This window comes from Notothenia rossii (assembly GCF_949606895.1).
Source record: "Notothenia rossii genome assembly, chromosome: 8".
NCBI classification, from domain to species: Eukaryota; Metazoa; Chordata; class Actinopteri; order Perciformes; family Nototheniidae; genus Notothenia; species Notothenia rossii.
In genome coordinates, this window is record NC_136906.1 from 42,842,148 (window position 1) to 42,868,576 (window position 26,429).

At 40.7% G+C, this 26,429-nt stretch overlaps 1 protein-coding gene and 1 long non-coding RNA gene across 7 annotated transcripts in view; both read right to left on the reverse strand.

The window, feature by feature from the left end:
• slc5a6a (solute carrier family 5 member 6a) overlaps window positions 1-26,429 on the reverse strand; it is a 160,875-nt gene that overhangs the window by 93,952 nt on the left and 40,494 nt on the right. The window lies entirely within an intron of this gene.
• Window positions 17,009-18,211, reverse strand: LOC307017295. The gene is made up of 2 exons (XR_013802119.1): window positions 17,609-18,211; window positions 17,009-17,142 (listed from the first exon to the last, which is right to left on the reverse strand). It is a non-coding gene; the product is annotated as an uncharacterized lncRNA (long non-coding RNA).

The following is a 26,429-nucleotide window of genomic DNA, read 5'->3' on the forward strand; positions in this document are numbered from 1 at the left end:
CTGACATCTTGGTGCCAGGATAACAACCTCCATCTCAACGTCAGCAAAACCAAGGAGCTGATTGTGGACTACAGGAAGCAGCAGAGAGAGGGACACGGGGACACATCGCCATCAATGGGACTACGGTGGAGAGTCAGCAGCTTCAGGTTCATCGGTGTCCACATCACTGAGGACCTGACATGGACTCTTCACACTACCACCATCACCAAAAAAGCTCGACAGCGGCTCTTCTTCCTCCGCAGGCTGAGGAGGTTCAACATGGACCCCAGGATACTCTGCAACTTCTACAGGTGCACAAAGAGACTGGCTGCATCACGGCCTGGTACGGCAGCTGCACTGCCTTCAATCGTAAGGCTTTACAGAGGGTGGTGAATACTAAACAGAACATCCCCAGGACGGTAGGGGTGTAACAGTTCACAGACATTTTGGTTCTGTACGTACCTCGGTTTTTAGGTCACGGTTCGGTACGTTTTCGGTACAGCAGAAAATATTATCACAAAACATGAAATATTTTTGGGGGGGTTTTAATTATTATTAAACTGTGAATAATGTATTCACTCAAATAAATACAAAATATAATAAAATAAACATTAAGGTGCAGCGCTTCGATGAACTGAAATAATCTGTACTTTAACTGTATAGTACTAGTACTCAACTAAGTAGCCAGCTTGACATTAGGACTTGCTTGCTTGTCATTGTATTTTCATGTTTTTTTTAAGAAAAATTAACTTCTCCACATTAATAATAATAATAATAAATTCGATTTATAAAGCACCTTTCATTGCTCACAGCAATCCCAAGGTGCTACATGAGGCATAATAAAAACAAACAAAATAAACAAAAGTTTAATCAAAAGCTTTTTTTAAAAGAAAGGTTTTTAAGCCTTTCTTGAAGGCATCAGTGGTCTGTGGAGTCCTCAGGTGGTCTGGGAGGGAATTCCACAGACGAGGAGCAGCTGCACAGAAAGCCTGATCCCCCATTGTGCGGAGTTTGGTCCTAGGGGGGCGAAGCCGATGGTCAGTTGTGGAGCGGAGGTTGCGTGTGGAGGTTTGAGATGTGAGAAGTTCCTTCAGGTATGGAGGAGCGTTCCCCTGGATGCATTGATGGGTCAGTAGTGCGATCTTGTATTCGATCCTGAATGAGACAGGAAGCCAGTGGAAGGAATGAAGGACGGGTGTGATGTGGTTGTATTTTCTCACCCTCATCAGGATCCTAGCGGCACTGTTCTGTACATATTGGAGCTTCTGAAGGCTCCCGCTAGGAGTCCCGATGAGGAGAGCGTTGAAGTAATCAAGCCTTGAGGAGACGAAGGCATGGACCAGTTGTTCTGCATCTGACAGGGACAGTGTGGGACGGAGTTTTGCAATGTTCCTGAGGTGGTAGAAGGAGGTTTTGCACAGGTGTTTGATGTGGGTGTCAAAGGTTAGATGTCTATCAAATCTAACACCCAGGTTGGTAACTGCTGTGGAGAGGGGTATGTTTTGTCCAGAAAAGGTAATGTGGGTTATGGGGGATGACTGGACCTGGTTTGGTGTGCCAACCAAAATAGCTTCTGTTTTAGAGCTATTTAGTTGCAGGAAGTTTTCTCGCATCCAGGCCTTTATCTCCTCAATGCAGGTGTTAAGGGATGTTGATGGGAGCGGTGACGATGATGGTGACAGTGAGGAAGCATGTGGGATAGAGTCTGTCTTTATATATAGCTGCGTGTCATCAGCGTAGCAATGGAATGATATTCCATGCTTGCTGATGACACGGCCAAGTGGAAGAGTGTACAGGGTGAACAGAGTGGGCCCAAGGACCGACCCTTGAGGGACACCACAGGTGACAGGGTGTGTCTGGGACCTCGCACCTCCCAAGGAGACGTACTCTGTTCTTCCAGACAGGTAGGACTGGAACCAGCTCAGGACGGAGTCAGAGAGTCCGATGGTGTGTTCGAGGCGCTGAAGGAGGATGTTATGGTCGACAGTGTTGAATGCTGCAGTCAGATCCAGGAGGATGAGGAGGCATAAGGATCCAATATCAGCCGCCATCAGCAGGTCGTTTGTGACCCTGACCAGAGCTGTTTCAGTGCTGTGGGCGGAACGGAAACCGGACTGGAATTTTTCAAAGAGGCGGTTTAATTGTAGATGGTCTTGGAGCTGGGCGGCAACTACTTTTTCCAGCACCTTGGCTAGAAATGGGAGGTTGGAGATGGGCCTGTAGTTGGCGAGGATATCTGGGTCTAGGGTGGGTTTTTTGAGAAGGGGTCTGATGACGGCAGTTTTAAGAGCCAATGGAACATGACCAGCCTTGAGGGAGCTGTTGATGACGTAGGTGATCATGGGACTTATAGCCGAGATGTTTGATTTGACAAGGGCTGTGGGTAGAGGGTGTAGTGTGCAGGTGGAGGGTTTCATCTTGCAGATGATGTCCTCAACCTCTTGCTGAGAGATCTCCGTGAAGCAGCAGAGCGGTTGGAAAATCCCATGCTGTGGGTTAACACTAGGGACAGACACAGCGCAAGGGGTGGAGAGAAGAGAGCGAATAGTGGCAACTTTTGTCCTGAAGAAAGTAACAAAATTATTGCACTGCTCTTCTGTAGTGTCGATGTGTGAGGGAGTTTGTGGCTTGAGGAGATGATCAACAGTAGAGAAAAGCTGCTGACTTTTACTGATGATGTCGGAGTAGAATTGTGACCATGCTTTTTTTAGTGACTTTGAGTAGGTTTTTTGATGTTCCTGATAGGCTAATCTGTGAAAAGTGAGTCCAGATCGTGCGAGACGCCGCTCGAGTACACGCCCAGCTGCCTTCATGCTACGCAACTCTGAAGTGAACCAAGGGGCTGAGCGGGAGAAGCTGACTGTTCGTGATTTCAGTGGGGCGTGGAGATCCAGGACAGTACTCAGGGTTTTGTTGTAGTATTCCACTGATTCACTGACTGTAGTGAAGTTTGCAGAAGGGAGGATTTGCTGCAGGTCCAAAGTCATGATGTCTGTGTCGATGTGTTTCAAATTTCTGAAATAAATTTTACGTTTGGGCTTGATGTGGTCAGACAATTTGAACTCCATTGAAACAACCTTGTGATCCGGCACTCCCAGATCGTACACCAACAGATTTGTGATGGGGGCCGAGTCAGTGATAACCAGGTCAAGCATGTGCCTCCTGGTGTGTGTGGGGACATCAACATGCTGTTTGAAGTTGAGAACATCCAGTAGTTGCAAGAAGTCAGCTGCAGGTTGGCGGGAGGGGGTATCAACATGGAGGTTCAAATCCCCCAGTATGACAGTATTTGCAGACGTGGTACAGACTGAAGAGTTCATTTATCTCTGAGATGAAGGCTGGGTTTGGTTTGGGTGGCCGGTAGATGAGAATAATAGTCATGGGGAAAGGGGGTTTGCATTTGAATGCAAGGCATTCAAAAGAGGATAGGTCAGGAAGAGAACAGGGGGTCAGTTTCAGGTCACTGCGGTGTATTACGACTAAGCCTCCACCGTGACCAGTGCGGCGGGCTTTCTCCAGGTAATTATAGCCAGGAGGACAGGTTTCGTTTAGGACTGAAAAGGCCTCTGGCTGATGCCAGGTCTCAGTAAGGCACATTAAATCAATCCCACTTATTAGGATGTGATCATGTATGAGACATGATTTATTAGTGAGGGATTGTGTGTTAAATAGTTATATTTTGAGGCTTGATGAGACGGTGCTATGGAGAGGAAGAAGTAGGCTGAAATCCACTCCATGTTTTCTGTCCCACTTGGTGTGGGTCTCGCGGTGTTTCCAGAGCTACTATTTGTTCCATGAGCGGCGGTATTATGATGACGTGAAAATTGTGCGACAGTGTGCTCAGCTGACCAGAGTGATGGAATGGAGTCTCCAGACTGGGAATAAACAAACTTTCTACGGGAGCTTCTGTGGATATAGCGGCTTCGGCATAGAATTCCAAGCTCCTTAAGTGCTGAGATACAGGTTGGAGTGCTGTAATGTCTTAACTCGAGCAGCTGCGTGATGGAGTACTTTAGCGTCATGCCGGTCCGGACAGATGCAGAGTTGGTAGCTGTTTGTGTTTGCCACGGACCTGCCGACCAGAGATGGGGAAAGAGCCAGAAACACAGAAAGATCCACAGCATGGCAGATGATCGAGCTGGGTGGAGAAGTTGAGCTGGAATTGTTTGTGGTAGGTAGACGTTAGCAGCTCGTCCAGCTGACGAGGGGATTTGCAGGTTAGTGGATTATTGTCTGGGTATAGTTGGTATAAAAATCCATATAATCTGTGCAAAAACAAAAGAAAAGAAGTAGAATCCTTGCTAAAAATAACAATAAGAGGCTACGAGGGAGAAGCGGCAACAGACCGTGCCAGCGTCCTCTCTCCTCCTCGATCATTGTCTAAACGTGAGGAACATATTGTCCCAAAGATCTCCGCTATTCTGCATTGCTTGCCGAAAGGGCAGATCTGCTGGCACTAACAATGTCTCCTGCTGTGGAAAACACCCTCTCGCTAGGGACAGAAGTAGCAGATAGAGCCAGGTAGCGCTTTGCTAACATGGCAGTGAAACTGAACTTTTTGCGAGTGGTGGAGGCTTAAATGCTAGTGGGAGTTGGGTTTGCAGTTCAGTCATTTTTCTTTTGGTACGGATGATATTCACGTTCGGGTGATGCCTTTTCAAATGAGTGTGCAAGTTTGATGTATTGCCAGCCGCGAAACCAATTTTAGTTGAACAATGCTCACAAACAGCTTTGGTTCGGTCCACCTGTCTTTGTCCGTCATCCTTGTAGGTAACTGCGAAACCAAAATGTTCTCAAACCGGAGACTTCAATGATGCTGGAGGATTTTCGAGCTCAACTTTATCTGCGTTCGCCATTTCGACAGTTCCTCAAACAAATGACTAAATTTGAACGCATCCCTGTGACCAGCTCTCATAGTATGCCTCTTGTCCAATTAAATGACTTGGTCGCTCTATGACGCGTTAAAATTACACTGAACGCTGCGTTCCTGCAGCCCCGCCCGGAGCATGGGCTACATGCTACTCGAACGCTGTGACACAGCACCTGAGATTACTTCCAAAACGTTTTTCACATTCTCAATTTTTTACGTTTAACGTTATTTTCGTTAGGTACAATTTGGTACACACGTGTACCGAACCGAAGGGCCCATACCGAATCTTTTCGGTACGAATATGTATACCACACCCCTACAGGACGAAGCTGCCATCCATGTAGGACCTCTACTCCCAGCGGCTCAGGAAGAAAGCCCTCAGGATTACAAAAGACCCCCATCACCCAAGCCACAAACTGTTCTGTCTGCTGCCGTCTGGCAGGCGTTACCGCAGCATCCGGACTATAACCACCAGACTCAGGGACAGTTTCATCCCACAGGCAATAAGACTGCTAAACAACTGAACTGTTGAAACAACATCTGCTAAACACCTGAACTGTTGAAACAATATCCATAACATTCATCTGCTACTTAGAAATTATTTATCTATTTATCTAATATATCATATTCCAATAACTTGCATATCGACTCTTATTGCACTATTTCACTTTTTTAAACTATTTTTGTATTTACTATTTACTTGCACTATATTTCTCTGTTTATCTGTTTTATTGTGTTGCACTGTTGGAGGAGCCTGTGACCTAAGATTTTCATCGTCATGACACTGTAGCTATGTTCGTATGACAAAATAAAAACCTTGAACCTTGAACCTTGAAGTTTGGTACATTCTGATTGGCGTACACGGAAATCATTACCGCGAACGTGGATAACAATCAAACTGTGTTTAACTAAAATCCCAATGAGATAAATCTCTTATAGAGGCTAAACTTGGCTCATAGATGTGACGTGTATCAATAATGAAGTCCAAACCAAAGTTAAAGATTTATGGATATCATACAGTACAGAAGATATCAGAGCTTAGCTCTCCCTCATTGTCATGCCACAAGCCCCCACATACAACAGGTGCCCTAGATACCATAAACCACACCCATGTGACAATTACCAAAGTGTGTGGTGTCAACAAATAATGATTATAACAAAACAATAAACACAGGCTAACTGAGCATTTTGGCTCCTACATTAGGTGGACAAATACTGACTTTGACTGCCATGACATTGTCTGGCCTATTTTTGTATAACCAGTGGTAAATGATTGTGTGTATTTAAAGTTACCTAGTATCCTCATACGTTAATGTCTTACAAGGAAATAGACTGCCATAAAGATAGGAATGCTGATAGGAAGTCTCATTTATGTCTGCCAAGTGCCTAAACATTCCTTAACGAGGATCACACTGAACATGATAGAAATATACTCCCTGCAGTGTCTTATTCTTTTGGTTTTATAAAACTTTTAATGACAAATTACTATCTTTTGATTATCTTATTATAATGTGTGAATTGGCCTTTTTTACACGTAACAACACACATATAGAGGAACTTTATGCTTTCATCCTTTGTGCTCCACACACGTATTAGCACATGTATAGCATTTGGAAATGGTCATGGACCCTAAAAATGCATTGCAAACTGATAAGACAAATCAGAGGTTGTTTTCACTATTACAACATCTCATCACAGTTTTGATGAGTCCAACCATTTTCAGACTTAAGCATCGACAAGGCCACTGTTGATGAGAGCAGCAGTGATTCCCCTCTGTAGAATGTGTGCTACACACATGCTTGTATGATAGTATTCACACTGCAGCACTATCAGTTGTGATGACTCACTCCTTTTTCAATACAACTTTAAGGGACTCATGGTTCAGCTATATGATTTTCTTGCGATTTCACCAAACCAAAAGTGGAGAAGTGCAGAAAATGGATCATGGATCAGCAAGGACGGCGCTAAACCGGGGCTAACTGGGGCTAAAGCCCCGTCACAAATATGGTTCAGCCTGTCAGGTGTCATTTGGAATATACAGCGAGGCCTGTCGCGATAAGCAATTAATTGACTTATCCTACGATAAATAAAAATGAACTCGATAACTTGCCTGACCGGCAGACACAGTGCGCCGGGCCGGCAGACACAGCCGGCCCAGCGAGCTGTGAGGGTCGGCTCACACACAGCCAGGTCAGATGTTCGATTGGTCAGCCAAATGAATAATATAGAGACAAGCAGGAGACAACGTGTGACTTACTCGAGGGGAATTTGAAGTTAAATGGAATTGGTTGCAAAACCTAATTCCACATCTCCGGTGTGGGAATATTTTGGATTTAAGCCAAATCAACGAGGCGAACCTAGGGATTTGAATGAGCCGGTATGTCGTATTTGTTTTGAAAAGGTAGCAACAAAAGCTAGCAATTCGACCAACCTTAAACTGCACCTGAAACAAACATCCACCCAATTCCGTTTTCCCAGCTGGGAGCAAACACGGCAGAAAGAAAAAAAAACATTTTTTACTACTGCATTTTCACAAATGCAATTGCGTGTTTTGGCCACAAGAGAGCTCTGTTTTACAGCCAGAGTCTATTTAATTTATTGTTTTGGTTGTGTGTGATTTATTTAATAACATTTTTATAATTTAATTTATTTGTTTTATTTATTATATATCATTTATATATTTAAATATTATTTCACATTTCATTTGTAATGTTGAATGTTCAATAAAAAAGGAGGTACTTGAATTATTATTATATATTATCATTATGTCAGTGGTCTAAAATGGTCTTACAACGGTGCCCACAATATTATCGTTTATCGCAATAATTTCCGGGAAATGTATCGTCCAACAAAATGTATTATCGTGACAGCGGTAAAAAAGTTACATACTGTAGGCTAATGCAATTGCTATCAATGTGTTTTTTAAACTCTCTGAACAAAGAAAAGAAAAGAAGGGGGAAAAAGTAACATCTATGTTGTTTCCACATTGGCCTACCTCTCAAAAGTTAATGAAAATTATAGTCCGAACAACTCCTCAATCCGTAATACACAAATATTGGATTTTTCATAGAAACACCACGTATCATTAGTCACATAATGTAGTACCACCATTGTCAGATATGCATCTATGCCCATTGCCAGTATACAGCGCAAAGTTTGCACTGAACCACAACAACAGACGCATCGTCGTTTTTTAAACATCACTGGTGAGTCATTTATTTATTTAAATATTTCATGTGAAATTAAGTGGTTGGGCAATTTTGAATAGTGCGCCCGTCGAAGCATCGTTACGAATGTTCTACTGTGAATCAGGACACTATCCCTCACCGATGTTGTTAGTTTGTCATCAACAATAATCTTCTAAATCAATGTTCAGTTGTGTGAGTGACCATTATACATTATATATTATATTATGTGAGCCGCACAGGCCACACTGATTTATAAAATCATTTCAGTGTAGTACAAAGCAAAGCACACATTTTCATTCTCACCACAAACAGTGCATGTAATGTTCTCACATGATTTTTTGTCCATCATCACCAACATTTCGTGATAAGCACAAACTCATAAAAGTAACTTTTACAACACTACCCAAGATGACCCTGGCTGCTTTCACACTGTTTGTCTGTTAAAAAAATTAAAACAAAAAAAACATAGTTAAACAAAAGAAGTAACTTTTACAAAAGCGTTTTGGACTTTGTTATCGTCCATTTTTATACATTACCCATCATTTTTTAATCAAAATTAGGTATATTTTAAAGAATTTGATTGGCATTCATTTAAATTAATTGTTAAATTATAAATATACAGAACCTGCTTTGAGTTTATGCATTTATGGGTGAATGGAGAATGATAAAAAGACAGTGTGTGCTTTCTTTTCATGTCACAAAAGCACAAAGCACTCAAAACAAAGGCCACTAAAAAATATTATGGATACTTTGCCTAAACAGCCAAATGTATACAGTGTTTGCCACGGAATGCCAACTTCTCAAGGCCGCCTGTGCTCTGCTGAGACTCTGCAGACTGAACAACAGCGCCAATTCAAAGTTTTGGACTGAGGGAAGATTTCTCCCAGGGTAATGATCAAGAGTCCAGAAGACTCTTAGACTTTATACGAATCCTAAAAAAAACTTTCTACACAGGGAGGAAGTCCAACAGCAAGTGAAGCCCTATGAATTTCTTTAAAGCTAAAGCAAATGCATCTCTGTCAGTGTTTTAATCATTCAAAATTAAGTACCACCTCCAGATTTGGGCATCATAATAAATAAAAAAACAATGATAGATTACGTGACCTCGTCAACATTACTAAGGCCCAGCAAAACAGATGAACATTGACTAGTGCCTTGTGAATGTCACCTAATTTGCCAGTGGTACGATGAGGGAAAATAAAGCTAACATCAGTGGATGCATATGTTTGTCTATAAAACGGTGATCCCCATTACCTTCCCTTGTTTTTACTGGTTCCTGGCAGAGCACGCAAGCAGAGCCGTGAGCAATCTTAGTTGAACATGAAGTGATATGGAGCCGCGGGGATGGGAAAGAATCAACAGCTCCCATGCACTGGCGCCTGGGAGAATGTTCACTTCCATTATTTTCCACACAAAGCAGCATAGCACTGCTGTGATATGGGCTAGATGTGACTGTACTTACAAGATAAATCTCCATGGTTGTGGTGACTGATGTTTCGCTATCTGATAAAAAAAATATTTTGTATAAGTCTCGACAATGCATAACCATTGGCCAAGGTTTGTAATTTAGCAATGGAAAGCAAAATATATGTGTGACGGAGCGGGTCACAGAGTGACTGACTCCGCCACTGACAGCCGACACACACACACCACACATTTCCTGCTCTCTTCCGTCAAATGAAACATGCAATTTCTTATTTATTTTACGTTTGCTAATTATGGGGAATGATTATGTTAAGAGGTGGTTAATCTGTTTATGTTTCGGTCGGATTTTTTTGTTGAAATGTGGTTTTGAGTTGATTGTGTCACCTGTTGACGGTGAGCCTGTGGGAGGGGCTATGGGTTCAAAAGGGACGGTGTTGGTTCCTTGTTTTTTGGGACTGTGTTACTCGGAAGAAGGTTGCAATGAAGGCAACAGTTGGGACATGTTTGGGAGTTGGTTGCAGAGAAGGCAACCCAGAGCATGTTTACTCTAATGAGTGATGGACGGCCTGTTTGTGGATTTTTATTTTGTTGTCTAACTTGTGCTGGTTCGCTATTTTTTTTTGTTATAAATAACGTTTTGGAGCGTAACCCAACCGACTAGGCCAGTGTTTGTGAACAGACAATTAGAGCCCGGTCACAATATGCAAATACAAATGTGACAATGGTTTGCACTGATTATATGTAGAAAGGGAAAAAGAAAGAACAATGAAAAATACAAACAAACAATAACAACGACTAAAGTAATCCCCTACATTCACTGCCAGTGAGCCTAATACACATAAATATTAACCAGAAATGTTGATAAGTTAATATATACTGTAGGCATGTAATACATATGCATATACATACAACCTCAACGAGCTTGGAGGAGAGCCAAGGACATATATTGCCACCGCTCAGCAGTTAAAGCATTTATTTCCTATAGCCCCAAATAGTCAAATAGGGCAGCCAGAGGATTTGGATCCGGTTCAGTACTGGGACATGCTAAGGCGAGGGCAGGACCAGTACATGTGAATGAGAGAGGCTTCAGCATTTTGGCATTTATCACAGTAGGGACTAACTTCAGGATACATATCGGAGAGTTTGACTTTCGAAGTATGAGCTCTATGCACCACTTTTAACTGAATTAACCATGAAGGGATGCTCGAGAAGGGAAAACATTAGGATTCACGGGGTGAAGGAAGGAGCGGAGGATAACATGCAGTTGATGATTACCTTCGTGGAGACACTTCTCAGGGAGAAACTGGAGCTTCCCCCATCACTGATACTCCAGATTGAACAAGCTCACCGTGCTTTGGCGGAGTGACCACCAAAAGATTCGCCACCAAAGTCTATTGTGGTGAAACTACTACGTTTCAGCAATCAAGAGGAGCTTATTAAGAGGGCATGGCAGAAAAGGGATTTCATGTAAGAGGGAAGGAGAGAGTTTCTGGACCACGACTATGCGCCGGACGTTCTAAGAAAACGGCAAAGATAGAACTGAAAGAGGAGAGCATACGCTTCCAATCACCGTTTCCAGCCAAACTTCAGGTGTTTTACCAGGGAGAAACTCTATAACACAACGGAGGAGGCTACTAGGGACATGGTGGCGAGAGGCCTTCAGGTGACGATTATCAAGCCAGCGGAGAACTGGATGGAGAGGATTAAATGCCTGACCTGGCGAGGGATGAGCCGTGCAGGGAGTGGACAGGGACTGTCGGAGGCGAGGGGTGGAACCAGAAAGAGACTGCAAGCCTTCAGCAGACCTTAGGACAGGATGTGACTGAGATGGGACACAGACCTTTGAGGTAAAGTGTATATTGCTCTAAGGACAACTCTACTGACGAAATTAAAGGTGATGTACCGACAGCCAACTACATAATTAGAGTTGGCCCTCTTTATGCTTATGGTTGAATGTAAATTGGAAATTTCACAGAATAATTAAAAGGTGCGATACGGCAATACGCCTCTTTATGTTTTAAGTCGATTTGGAATATTTTACAATAGAAAATATTATATATTTCAAAGGAGATGTATAGGCGACTGTATATATACACGTTTACAGATGTAGCAATCCAGATAGGACTCCACGCAGCGGATTCCAACCGAAAACCCAGCGGATCCCAGTGACTGGGGGCGATGCCAAATTGCTAAGAGGGCGTTGCCAAATTTCCCCATTTGTTCAATTTCCGTATTTCAGCATGAGATGGCGCTTCATTCATAAATACACAAAGATAACTGGGTGAACTTAGGTCTTCAGTTTGTTTGCAATCTTTGCAGCTCTGCAGTTGTGTTTGCGGAATAATGTAGCATTTAATCACTTATTTGTTATGCTTTTCACAGGCTACTATAACGAAAAAACATCAATATTTCAGAACAAATAAAGTATATCTAATCTTATTATCTTAATTGTAATTCAATAATATATAGTCTTTATATATTAAATAATCATAATAATAATGTAAATGTTTACACTTCTTTATTTGTTATGCCCATACTTTTACCTTTACAATAGTTTGCTTTAATGTGCAGTATATTTTTTGTAATATTGTTGTGGTGTTTTTACACAGTACAGTAGATCGAAGTAAATCAACTCATACATTATCACGTATTATACAGTAATGTATTGTATTATTAAGTAATATCATACATTAACCCCATTATAGCAGATGCCACATTGAATGGATGAACACATTTATGCATCAATAATTACAACGGAGTATTTCTAAATATAAGTTGTACAAATGATATGTATTTAATACTAATAACATAATGATTCATTTTACTTTCAGATTATAATACTTTTCACTTGGGCTATTGACAATTTTGAATGCAGGACATTTGCTTCTAACACGTCTTTTTACCTAGGTAAATAATCGGAATACTTCTTCCACCTCTGATTTTAACCTGTCACTGTTTTTAAAACTTTAATTAAATGTTTAATATTTCCAGAGACCCTTTCAGACCGGCAATGCTGCCCTGCATGTCATTCCGATCGGAATGTGACAAAATTCAGAAGTTTCCCATCCCCCTTGGGAGACTTTCTCCACACATTCCGATGGGTAATTACTTGAAACATAGGCTACTATCTCTTGTTAACAGAGGGGGGAAGGTAGAGCTTTGTCACACCGATGATGGCCGACAGACCGTTTCAGGGTTAATGAATAGTGGATAGGAGAATTCAAAAGGATTTAGGGGAAGAGACTGCAGTGCTTTGAGAATCCGACTGCACTTACACTATCGACGTATTTATGATGCACCAGCGGACGTCATGAATGTGCGTCTGCTGCTGCTGTGGGGAGACTACAGTTTTCTATACAGCAGACTACATGATGTATAATAAGAACAACAACAACCCAGCGCCGTACTCTATCTAGATACTTTGCACCACGCTCCCACTTGTTGTACCTGGCAGAGCAAGAAACACTCCAGCCTTTTATTTAAACTTGTTTAAAACATATCTAAATAAATATGTGTGTCCCGGGCCATAAATGCAATTATGCTGTCAGTTTTCAGATAAAGCCACGGCATCACGTCATCATGGAGTTTGTCGGCAAAGTTGAAAGACTTCTTTGTTAGACCAGGCAAAACAGAGGATGCTGTAAATGCAGCGAAGGGTGCGTTTGCATTTCAAACTGTGAAACATCACAACAGCTACAGATCTATGGATTGCACAAGTGCCTGGCTAAAAAAACATTTACAGACTCTGACACTGCCAAAATATTCAGTAGTGCACGCACTAAAACCGAAGCCATTGTCAATGGTGTTATAGCGCCCCACTCGATAGATGTCGCACATGAAGCACTCAAAGAAATCCAGTACTGTGGTGTTTCTACAGACGGGAGTAACCACGGAGCAGTGAAAATATTCCCAATCATAATCCAGTACTTTGACTGGAAGAGGGGTGGCATGCAAACAAAATTAATCGAGGTTAAAGATACACCAAATGAGACAGCAGAAACCATTGCACAATATCTCATTGAAATATTGGCAAAAAACAATTTGTCTGAAAAATGCATTGCATTTACTGGCGACAATTGCAACACAAACTTTGGAGGAATCCGACGTGATGAAGGGGGAAAGAATGTGTTTGCAAATTTGAAAAGGTTGCTGCAGAAGAACACTCTGATCGGTGTGGGTTGCCCAGCACAGATATTGAATAATTGTGTTCATCATGGGGCAGACACAATAGATATTGACCTTGAGAATATCATGTTCAAAATCTACCAGTACTTCCACATTTACACTGTGCGCACTGAGAGCCTGAAGGAGTACTGTGATTTTGTTGACATTGAATACAGAAGGATGCTTTCTCACAGCAAGACAAGGTGGCTGTCATTGTTCCCAGGCATTGAGAGGATGATACAGATGTTTCCAGCCTTAAAGGCATTCTTTCTGTCTCTGCAAAAACCACCCATAGTGATCAAGAAGTTTTTTGAAAACAAATTCAGTGAGATCTACCTCTGGCACATGCACTCACTCATGTCTGCGTTCCACACCCACATTCAAGACATGGAAAAGGAGAAGAACTCCATTATAGAGGTAAAGAAAATCATGAACAGCATCCACACCATTCTTCTTGAATGCAAGAGCAACAACTTCATGTCCCTTAAAGTTAAGGGACTACTGGCACAAAAGCGTAGTGATGGACTTGGTAAGGAATATGACCAGTTCTGTGCTGATGTGCAAGGCCTGTACAGTACATGTCTGGAGTATCTGGAGAAGTGGATGACTCCCATTGAAGAGTTCTCCACATTCACGTGGATGGATCTGAGTGAGCCACCAGAGTGGAATGATGTGGAGGCCTGCATCAAGTTCCTAGGAGAGAAGAGGGTGGTAATTGATTATGTCAAGTGTTTTGACCAGGTCACCAATCTGAAGAGATTCACAGAAAGGTGCAACCGTGATGAGGAGTTCAGTGGCCTGCAGGTGCACCAGAGGTGGACCAAATATTTTGAGAAGGCCAAAAGCATTGCATGTTACTCAGAACGACTGAAGATTGCACAGTTTGTCTTTGCACTTTCCTCTCACAATGCAAATGTTGAGAGGGTTTTCTCACTGATGCAGAGCCAGTGGACCAAGGAGAGGAACCAGCTGTCTGTTGAGTCACTGAAGGGGATTCTATTTGTGCAATACAATTTGAAAGACATGTCTTGCAAAGACTTTCATGCTTATTTGTTGAGCAACCGAAAACTGCTTGGAAAGATCAGCTCCACAGCAAAATATCGATGGGCAGACAAGGAGGATGAAAAAGAAAAGCAAGATGAAGAAGATTGAAGTATGCAGCTATGCAGAGAGAGAAAGATATGTAGCTGTGGGAGAGAAACTTTTAACTTTTAATTTTAAATTGGGCCCTAGAAAACTGTTTGAAGCTAGAAATATGTGAAAAGTTGTCGTTTCACTGTGGTTGTTTACAATGACAGGGCCTGGAATTGTGTTTACAAACATTTAAAGTAGGCTTGTATTTGGTTCATGGTGCCTCAAAATGTGTTTGGTTTGATTTAGGTAATCAAATGTTATGTTATGTTATGTTCACTAATGGCAATTATGCAAATGTAAAATCCAAAACCGCATAGTGCACTTTTAAAATAATTACATTAGTATCTTTGTGAGGTTACTGTTTTATTGTTTACATTGACAAGATACAAAGAGATTATTTGTTAAAGCTGGATTTTCTATTTTCTACTATTTCATATATTTTGTTATTTATTTTTTGTCTAGTAAGACTTGAAAAGAGAGCTATTATTTTGTTACAGGATGATGTTTAAGTTATTCTTGTGCATTTGAAATTTGTCAGAGATAATTCTAGGCATAATAAAGCATGTTGATTGTTGAGTAACCTTGGTTTGGTGTGTCTTTGGTTATAGAGAGATATTATTGTGTTATATACAGTAAAATAATATAAATAATAATTGTATATCCATACAGAGGAGGCATACTTTAAAACAATAAGGCATCTTTGAGTAAACGTTGAGTATCATTAAGTATCTCGAGGCTGGGGGCAGCATGTCCTCTTTTTTGGAAATCAAAATATGGTCACCCTATGTTATACTATACTTGCACTGCTTACCGTTTGTATACTTTATATATCTTAGCATATTCATACACACTGTTCATACTGCTCACAGGCTGCTGTGTATATCTAGTGTATTCATACCCCTCACTGTTTATTCATCATTCACTTCATTCTATCTTTTATTCTGTAGATTGTGTACATTACTTTTCACTTTACTGCTTGTTGCACTCCTGGTTAGAAGCTAAACTGCATTTCGTTGTCTCAGTATCTGTAATCTGTGCAATAACAATAGAGTTGAGTCTAATCTTGAGCAGGAACAAATGTATTTACTTAGTATATCTGACATTAACGATTAAACACGTGAGCATTCTTTATAAATACAAACCGAGTCAAGCCGACTCCGGAGGTGGCGGTATGCACCTTAAAGTTGTTTACAATCCGCCAAAAAACCGAGAGAAGAAGAAGAAGGCGAAGCAGCAGAAGAAGAAAAAGAAGAAGCCGACTCGGAGCTGTCCGACTTCAGGCGAGCTTTTTGAGACCTCCCCCGGCTGCGATCGCCTATTCTCGTCTACTTTCGAGGCGAGCCGCAACACGTCTCAAACAAGCCTACTGATAACAGGAGGTAGAACTACGATTTTTGGTAATTATTAGTGAATAAAGGTTTTCATTTGCAATATTTATACAACAAATCGATATGTGTATGTATTTACATCAATATGTTTTTAAAAATAAAATAGAATTTGCTAATATTAAGTGATAATATTAGGATTAGTGTGAACAACTAGTTTACATGTTAGGCTAACAGTGCCTTGGTTAAAGACACTGTTTCTGTTTATTTATAGCTTTGAATTCTTTAAAACCAATATTATCTTCTTAATCCTGTATGGTAGTCAGGAGCATCACTTTCTAATGTTTATTGATATATTTAGAGGGAGGGGATCTAAAGGAATGCTTCAAAATTCAGATTAGATTCATTTCTACCATTTTCTTAAATTCATGGTCGTTTCAGTAATCCCATGGTAATTGAGGACACAAGTTATCTAAATGACTAATGTCATCTTTATGGCTTTCAGAAAGGACAGGAGACCGACAGGTGACTATCAAAGGACTAGCAGCAGCAGCACCAGCATGATGATGATGATGATGTTAAATGTGTTGTTTTAGGAACATCCATTGCAAATACATGGAATTCAATAAACATTGAATAGCATATCATGCAGTTTGTCTGTGCCTTTTCCTCCGTGTTGTCCTGGTTTGCTGTGCTGCCTCCTAGTCGCCACCATGGTTTGCTGTGCTGCCTGGGGATGCTCAAATCGCTCTGAGAAACGAGTACGAATGTACGGCTTCCCCACTGACACAGAGCGGAGGAAAAAATGGCTGGCTCAAGTCAGCAGGAGCAATTTCACGACCAACAGCAACAAAATATGTGAGGTTATTATATACAAACACTGCATTTGCACTTTTTCACAAAACGAAAACCACACCATTGGGAAAGCTTAATGTTTTGTTTAATACAAAAAAACAGGGAAAGGCTTGAAAAACACTGAGAGTTGAGACTCAGGGTGCAGGGTGAGGGTCTCAGTGCAGGTATTCAGGCTCCATTGAATCCCCCTCTGGTTCTTGTGCTGAAAGAGGGAGTAACAGACAGGAGAAAGGGTTATACACACCTATATAGCACACCTAATGGATGGGAAATTGCCTTGGGGAGATAAGGTGTGGTCTTTGTTCCCAACTGAAGTTATGGAACTTTATTATTTGTGAGTTTAACAAAGTATGACAAATAGCATCAGTAACAGATGTGATATGAATTTCTATAAAGTTGTCTCACATTCTTGGTCATATTTTATATACAGTATGTAATGAGTATAACATGTCCAGTAAGTATAAAGTGTTTCCTAATACTGTGTATTCAACCACTATGGTATAGTGTATGGTACTATGGTATGGTATCCTAGCTTAATCTGTTATCTGTAAACGTTCCCTAAATCTACTAATTTAGGGATAATCCACTGACATCCTTTAATACACATGTTAATTTGAATCAGATGTACTGATAATATCCGCAATATACATCTTTAAACATCTTCTTACCTTTAGAAGTCCGTCAGGAACAGTCTATTATGCTGCAACTCTACAGCTCTGCTAGCATTGGCGCTAACTTCCGGGGAACGAGGCTCCACGATCCGCCATTGCTGTAAAAAAGTGGTCCATTGGAGTGAACGGAGATGACGTAACTCTCAGTCTATATGGCGCTGGACTGGTGGTTCCTCGATTATCGCTCCTCAATCCTCGGTCCTCCGGCAGAAATAAGAGCCATGGGAAGGTACTCATGATGGCGCAGACAAATCAACTTCCGGTGAGACCGAGGAGCGAGGAAATGAAAATAGTCGACCTGAGACCAGTGTCTGTCCACACGAGACAGCTCCGTTTAGCTTCAACCGCTGGAGAAGCTGCAGTACAAATTCAGGAGCCTGTACGTGGCGCTGTAACTTCCTCCACAAAAGCAACGAAGAAGCCTGGTTGTCATGGTTGCCCTTCTGTTTATTCTCCGCGGTGGGGGCCGAGGGAACCGGGCAGAGTTTTTCGCCAGTCAACGTGTATTAAAGTTTTAATCTTCCGGACAAAATTATAAAAGTGCCAGTCAAAGTTCTTCTTTGCTATTTATTGAGCTTTAAAACAAATGAATAACGACTCTATATAATATAATAATAAAATACACAGAGCCTCTCTTTTTCCTCCCTCTCTTCTGACAGCGTCAGTGTCTGTCTCATGCAGCAGCTGATCCACTAATGAGTGACCCGACAGCATAGCCGTGGGAACATGTTTCAAATGGGGGGTGCTGTGGGGATGACACCAGGGCAGGTTCTGACCAATTTGCTGCCCTAGGCAAGATTTTAGCTGGCAATGAAAAACCTCTACAAAAGAGCAATACAGCTACACAAAGAGATAAGTATTGACATGGTGGACAGCTTATATACAAATGCTTAAAATGTATTTAGTACTGCATGAACATGTTATAATTGGGGGGTGGACTTCACATCCTCTAGGGGGGTCTGGGGGTATGTCCCACAGGGAAGATTTTTCTAAAAGTAAGTAAAATGCTTCAATCTGGTGCACTTTGAGTGCCCAATTACTAGAGACTGATCTAGGGGGTACAACTCTAAACACCCATTTGAAAAAGATCGGTTTGCATTTTATTAATCAAATAAGTGTGAACATTTCCAATAACCTACCATAGCCAATAACAAATAAATGTAGGCTAACGTATGTTATTTTTGTTGTTCATTTATATCTTAGTTAACATTTATTTATTTATGCATATTTTTAAATCTCTCCAGTTTTAAACGATATTTTTGGTTTACTGTCCTATAGTATACATTGGAATGATTTCAAACCTGTTTTTATTTATCCTAATAATTATAAAGGTGTGCCTTGGAAATATTTGTTGACATAAATTGTGATCAAAACGTTTGAGACTCACTGAGATAACTTAGACTAAAGTGAACTATCCAAACCCTCAGAGTCCTTTAACTCACTCTCCCTCCACATTATTGTAGAAACAGCTTCTTATATCCGTTAGCGGAGCAGAAGCTAACAACCCCCCCCCCCCTCTCTATCTATCTATCGATCTCTCCCTCTCACTTTAGCTGTGAGCTGCGGGCGCCTGATAAGCCAACATCCCCCACTTTCATCACTTACAGCGGCCATCGTAAGGGGCAAATGGAAAATGTAACCGGGGTGAAAAGGGTGTTATCTTTATTTAATTATGAATGTTGTTACATCAAGGCTGGAAATTCGTTTTTTTTTTCAATTATATTTGTATTTAATCTTTTGGAAGTGCAGATCCCCTGTCCTCCACCAGGGGGTGCTGCAGCACCCTCAGCACCCCTACTTCCCACGGCCCTGCCCGACAGTAAAAATAAACATATTTATAACTAGTTTAGGTAGTTTGAGAGGTAATTAAAATAGCTAAGGGTGATGATCTGACTTGAAGTGTGTGTTTTGCTCCGTTCACCGCTGCATCACAGCAGGAGGAGCTGCAGGTGAGCAGAGCTGCGTGTCTCCGTCCTGTCAGATTAGACTCCACTCGCGTTTATGTCCATATCGAGAGAAAGATAAATAATCTGCAGTGTTTCCCCTAGGTTTACTGCCTTGGCAGGGTGCTGCTTGGGTACCCCGAAAAAAAATTCGGGGCACCCGAATTTTTTTTATCCTCTGGAGCAGAGAGAGGAGCTGTGGATTATTGTTATTGATATCGTACAGTAACAAAGTATTTGTACATTAACAAGTAATAAAGTACAGTGTTATACTGTACTTTATTACTTTAATTAATTCAAACTGTATTCCCTTCTTATCATGTAGCCTACACTTCTTCCTTTCATTGATGTATTTAAATCACCTGACTACAGCATATAACATACCTGCTGCAACCCTGTGCTGCTGCTGCTTCTCTCTGCCTCATCCTCTATTGCTGGAGGAAGCTCCACCTCATCTGATCTCTGATATGAAAGCAATCGTGTTATGATCATATTGAGCTATTGGTGTGAGTCTAACATTAAACAAGCAGTCTGCTTGTCATACATTGCTGACGATACATTTTAAGTGGCAATTTGTTGAGTCACTGCCGCTAAATGCCGGTAGCATCAAGCTAGCAAATCCTGCATTAGCCTCACATCAACAGGTGTAGACAGAACATCCACTGTTCGAAATGGGAGGGAGCCAAGGGAGCTTGGCTCCCCCGAAGAGGGAGGGAGCTCCCCTGAAGGCCGACTTTGAGATAAATAGGGGGAGCCCAAAACAATCGTACATATTTGTGTCACACAGATTGAGTTTCTGTAAATAACAGTTCTTGAAATAAATATTAGTCATTGTTCATTACAGTTTCTGAATATTTGTTTTATATTTGTGAATATTTCTGGGTGTTGCCATCTGTACGTGGCGGCGCTGCATTATTTACGCTACTTACGTTGCTATGGCTACGGTGGCGATGCCAGCGGGTATTTTAAATGTTCATATTGATATTTTTTTAACTCTGGCTTTGTGATAAAAAAATATGGCAAAACGAAAACAGCCATGCCTCGCAGCTTTTGGATTCACAAGCAAAGAAGCGAAGGAGTCTAAAAATGACAACGTGAACGGAAAACAACTTTTAGTTGGCTGGCTGTAGGCGGCGTTAGGGTCGAGTTTGACAGCTCCTCACCGAGTTGAGTAAAGTTGGAACGATATTGACAGATTCAGATTTCACGAATCAATAACTCATGAACAAAACGTTGTTCAGACACAAAGTACGTCTCCTAAGTACCGTGGTAAGGTTGACAACGAACTACAATCACATTTTGATTTAAAAAAAAGCCAATACGTGCTGTCCTCCAAACTGGACACATTGGTCTCTATCCGCAGCCGGAGAAGAAACGAGTGCTCAGGGACCGTCTGCAAAGTGCAACTCCGAAAAAAGAGAATACAATAATTTTCAATCACTTCACATTTATACAGTATATTTCTACCAAACTCACTACACACATCAATAGTCTCTTGTTGGTCAAACTACAGCAGAGAGTTTGGAAGAATGTGCTTTTGAATAATTTTGGGGAATATTTATTATGTAAAATCTTCAATAAATATGGTATAATCTTCAATATCTTCACTATTATACAGTGGAGTGCTACCAAACTCACTACACACATCAATAGTCTCCTGCTGGTCAGACTATAGCAGAGAGTTTGGAAGAATGTGCTTTTGAATAATTTTGGTGAATATTTCTAATGTAAAATCTTCAATAAACATGGCATCATCTTCAATAACGTTACTATTATACAGTATAAATATTCACCAAAATTATTCCAAACCATATTCTTCCAAACTCTCTGCTGTAGTATGACCAACAGGAGACTATTGATGTGTGTGGTGAGTTTGGTAGAAATATAATAGTAACGTTGTTGAAGATTATACCATATTTATTGAAGATTTTACATTATAAATATTCCCCAACATTATTCAAAAGCACATTATTCCAAACTCTCTGCTGTAGTATGAGCACCAGGAGACTATTGATGTGTGAGTGTGGTAGTAATATACTGTATAATAGTGAGGTGATTAATGTTATTGTATTCTCTTTTTTCGGTGTTGCACTTTGCAGACGGTCCCTGAGCACTCGTTTGTTCTCCGGCTGCAGAAAGATACCAATTTAATGTGTCCAGTTTGGAGGACAGCACGTATTGGCTTTTTTTTTTATCAAGATGTGATTGTAGTTCGTTGTCAACCTTACCACGCGGTACTTAGGAGACGTAATTTGTGTCTGAATAACGTTTTGTTCATGAGTTATTGATCCGCGAAATCTGAATCTGCCAATATCGTTCTAACTTTACTCAACTTCCACACCGAGGGAGAGGCCTGCCGATGCGGAGCCTGAAGAGGCTTCAACAACGGCCACAGCCGCCGGGGTAGTGACACCGTCTGTAGTAGTAGCAGAGTGATTTTATTGCAATTGATCGAATCCGCGCTGCTGCGCCAGTCAACAGAGCGTGCGTGTGACATATTTAGTAGAAGGATGTGCTCTGAAAAATAGGGCTCCCCGAAAGCAAATGGGTAATTCGAAAGCTGACAGAGCTCCCTCAAAACAAATCAAACTGTAGACGGTGTGAAAGCACCTATTGTTTTAAATAATGGTCGGAATGTGACCTGTGAGCCTTCTGAATTACCGTGGGACAGCACATTCTAAACTAAAATGTTCAATCAATAAAGTCAAATCTTATCTTATCTTAATAATATCTTCATATTAATAATAATAATAAATCATACAGTATGTGTCCGAAAGGGAGCAGGAGGAAGCAAACACAAAAATATACAAAAAATATACTGCATATTAAAGCAAACGATTGTAAAGGTAAAAGTATGAGCATAACAAATAAAGAAGTCTAATGTAAACATTTACATTATAATTATGATTATTTAATATATAAAGACTATATATTATTGAATTACAAGATTAGATATACTTTAGTTGATCTAAAATATTGATGTGTTCAAATGCTCTTCAAAACACAACTGAAAGTCCATGAAACTTGTCTTTCTGTATTTGTGAATGAAGCGCCATCTCCTGGTTAAAACCTGAAATAGAAAATCTTGCAACGCCCTCTTGGAAAATAGTGGGAGGGCTTAACATTCCTCTATACTGGTCTTTGGCAGGTCGTAGGCAGGAAGCTGTAAGCTGGAGTCTGAAATGAAGTGCTACATCTAAATGACACTAAACAGTAACGCAAAACGACCGTTTTCGTCCTCGTGGGGCCGGGGCCAAAGACTATTTAAAAAAAACAACGGTCTGATTTTAACATCACACAACAATGAACTCAATGTTTGATTCTTATAGCAGTAATATTAAACACTAATTATACAGTAAACTATTAACAATAGTATAATATTATAGCCCGTTTGCCCATGGTGAGATGACGAGGCTTCATTAAAATTAAACCTCTTTTTAGTGAATTACTGAGTTTGAGCAAGTTAATAACGTTTTAATGAAGTTGTCTACAGTATATTCATATTTGTCAGTGCTTTCATGTCAATTTGGCGAACATAAACATAAATGATCGTGAAGATGATGGTTAAATTAGGATTAAAAATCGGTAGTGAGAGCCGTGCTGCATTTCCTCCCGTCGGATGTGATATAAAAACAAACAGATTATTTTTGTAGTTGTAAACTCACGTGGGTTAAACCACATTTATTAGTGCTTTCATGTCAATTCGGCGAACATATGATACATTAAATGATAGTGAGGATGATGATTAAAAATGGTTTGTTTGAGCCGGTCTGCATTTCGTGATGAAAAAACAAAGCAATGGTTTTGTAGTTGTAGTAGGCCTACGCCTACGTGGATTAAAACACATTATTTTGTTAAATAAAAACATGGTGATGTTTTGTAAATGATTACATGTCTCTTATTTAGCACAGAATATGATCCTATCCGTGACATATGGATCTTAACAAAGGTCCGCTATATCAGATACCTGTAGATCAGGGGTGCCCAACCTCTTTTGAACCGAAAGCTACTTTTAAAGTTGCCAGTCTGCCGAGATCTACCAGTCCAAACAGAGAGGCGTAGCCATTACTGACAGCCCACTACCATGTAAATAAACACTTCTACTTGTATAAAACTGACCTTCGTACGATAAATACTTCATAAAATACTGCAGATCCTTTATTTTACCTCTTTCGACACACATACAAGTATTTAACTAAAGTTACACAACAGTGTTGTTTATACAGAGTTGGAGTTTATTCATACGTCACATACTACAGTGGGTAATGTTTTCAAGAAACATTGAACAGTGCTGCCACATATGACACAGGGAAAAAAGAAAATATTCTGAACCCTTTCTTTGCCATTGTATAAAAATAGTGTTGCTACAAAAGTATAAATTAGGCTTACTAATAAGACAACTCAGATCTGAAGCTACACAGGAATCTGCTGCCAAAGTGCAATAAAAAAGACAAAATTAATAGAATGAAACCCTTTTTTTGTTGCATTTTAGTAGAGTATAAAAATAAATGCCTTTAAAATAGGATGCAAGCAACACTAGTTTCTTAACCTGAATTGATAATTGACTATAATAGTACAGCGGTTAAGCCCTCAAATCAAGGGAAATTGTGCACTTTTTGAAAGAAACATGAAACTTCTACCATAGTTAGTTTATATCATGAGGTTTATTTTTAGATGTGGAGGGAAGTCAGATTTGACCTCTGAGGCCCGGGAGAGGTCAAATCGGGGATGGCCACCAATAATATTCAAAACTGACTCACTTTGGAACCGAACACTGTAGAAAAACACTTAAGGTGTCATTTCCCACAAATGTTAGGGTGCCCATTCTGTTGGTGATACATTTGAGACCAATATAATTCAAGAAAATGCATTTATGTTAAAGTCAAGGTAAAAATATATCAAAATATTTATTTTTTATGTACCCAAGAACATTCTTCAATTGATTTCTTTGTAGTCTCAGAATTATTTAGTTATAAGTTATTATTTCATGGGGTGTGTGGATATTTGTATGCATTCTCAGCACAGATTTATCAGCAGTTGACCCCCCTAGACCATTTCCACAGACTACCTGCAATACCACCGCGGACCACTGGTTGAAAACCCCCTGCTCTAAAGCTTCAGTAGCCTACTTATTCGAGGGGTTGTTGCTAGACAACATGGTGAGAAGTATTCAGAAATGCCACTTCTGACACTTCGGACATTTCTAACAGGTAAAAAGATTGACTATGAACAAACAATATTATTAAAAACAATATTAATATTAATATATGCCTTTGAATGCGAATGTATTGAATTTGACTGTAGCCAGGAAGGAGTTTTCCTTGCTAGCTAGCAAGGAAAACTCCTAGCTAGCTAGCTAGCTAGCTAGCTAGCGTGATCAAAATAATTATCCTAGCTTAAGTAGAAGACAGTCTGGAACATTTCTGTTTGAGCTGAGTAGTTTAATGATTGAACAGAGTATTTTCTAGAGATGTCAACTTGGTTATTATGTCAAATTTGGGCAACATTTTACCTGTCATAACAGTAACAAAACACAGTCACGGACATGTCACGAACATGTCATAAACATTATGTCAATGTCATATATATATGACACATATATGTCATATCATTGTCATTAAGTGTCATTTGGTTTAACCTAACCCTACAAAAACCGAATGACACAATGACAACAGTGTTTAATACAATGTTAAATTGTTATCTTTTCAGATTCCCACGTCTTGCTGGAATTTTAACCCTCACCATGTCAAAGCGTCACAGCTTGATGGTCCCTACCCAGCCCTCGTTATCCAAGCAATCCAAGCCACCCCCCAGCACTAACTGGGACATTTGTGTCCTCTGTCAAGTCAAAACAGATGAACCTTTACAGTGTCCTCTCAGAAACAAATATAAACAGTCTGTTGGTAGTGGCTATGTATCCCTCACAGAAGACCTTCTCCGGTTCCATACCCTTCAGCATATGCCAATGGACCTCAACCTGGAGCGATTAGATGATGGAGATGGCATAGAATCCACTTTGAAGAGACACAAGGCAGAGTGGCACAAGAGATGTCGGCTAAAATTCAACAAAAAAGCATATGATGAGCTAAGTCGGGGGAAATTAACTACAGCACAACAACAAAGTACCTCATCTGTACACACGCGATCTGCCCACAGCCATTCACAGTCCACAGAACATACTTGCTTCTTTTGCAATGAGCCTGCTGCAGGTTCCTCAGGTTTGCATAATGCATCAACCTACAACATTGACAGAAATGTGAGGAAGTGTGCCCTTGAGCTTGAGGACACTGCTCTGTTGGCCAAGCTCGCAGAGGGTGACATGATTGCCATTGAGGCCAAGTACCATCATCGCTGTTTGTCTTCATTGTACAACAAAGCCAGGCAGGCTGCATCTAAACACAATGATGGAGATGATACTTGCCTACATGGCATAGCCTTTGCACAGTTAGTGGCATATCTGGAAGACAAGAACAGTGATGAGAACACTTCCCCTGTCTTGAAATTGACTGACATCGCTCAGTTGTACAAGACCAGGCTGGAACAACTTGGTCTGACTGTAGATAAACGGATTCACACCACCAGACTGAAAGAACGACTGCTTTCTGAGCTTCCACATCTGAGGGCACATTCACAAGGAAGAGACACACTTCTGAGTTTTGAGAATGACATTGGACCAGCTCTCATGATAGCCTGTCAAACTGACAGTGATGCCATGCACTTAATGCGAGCAGCACAAGTAGTGCGCAAAGAAATCTTTGGTTCGTCTTTCTCTTTTGACGGATCATTCCAAGAAAACTGCCAGCAGAGGGCTGTGCCACCATCTCTCTTGGCTCTCGTCAACATGGTACTTGATGGTACAAACATTAAGCATCAGA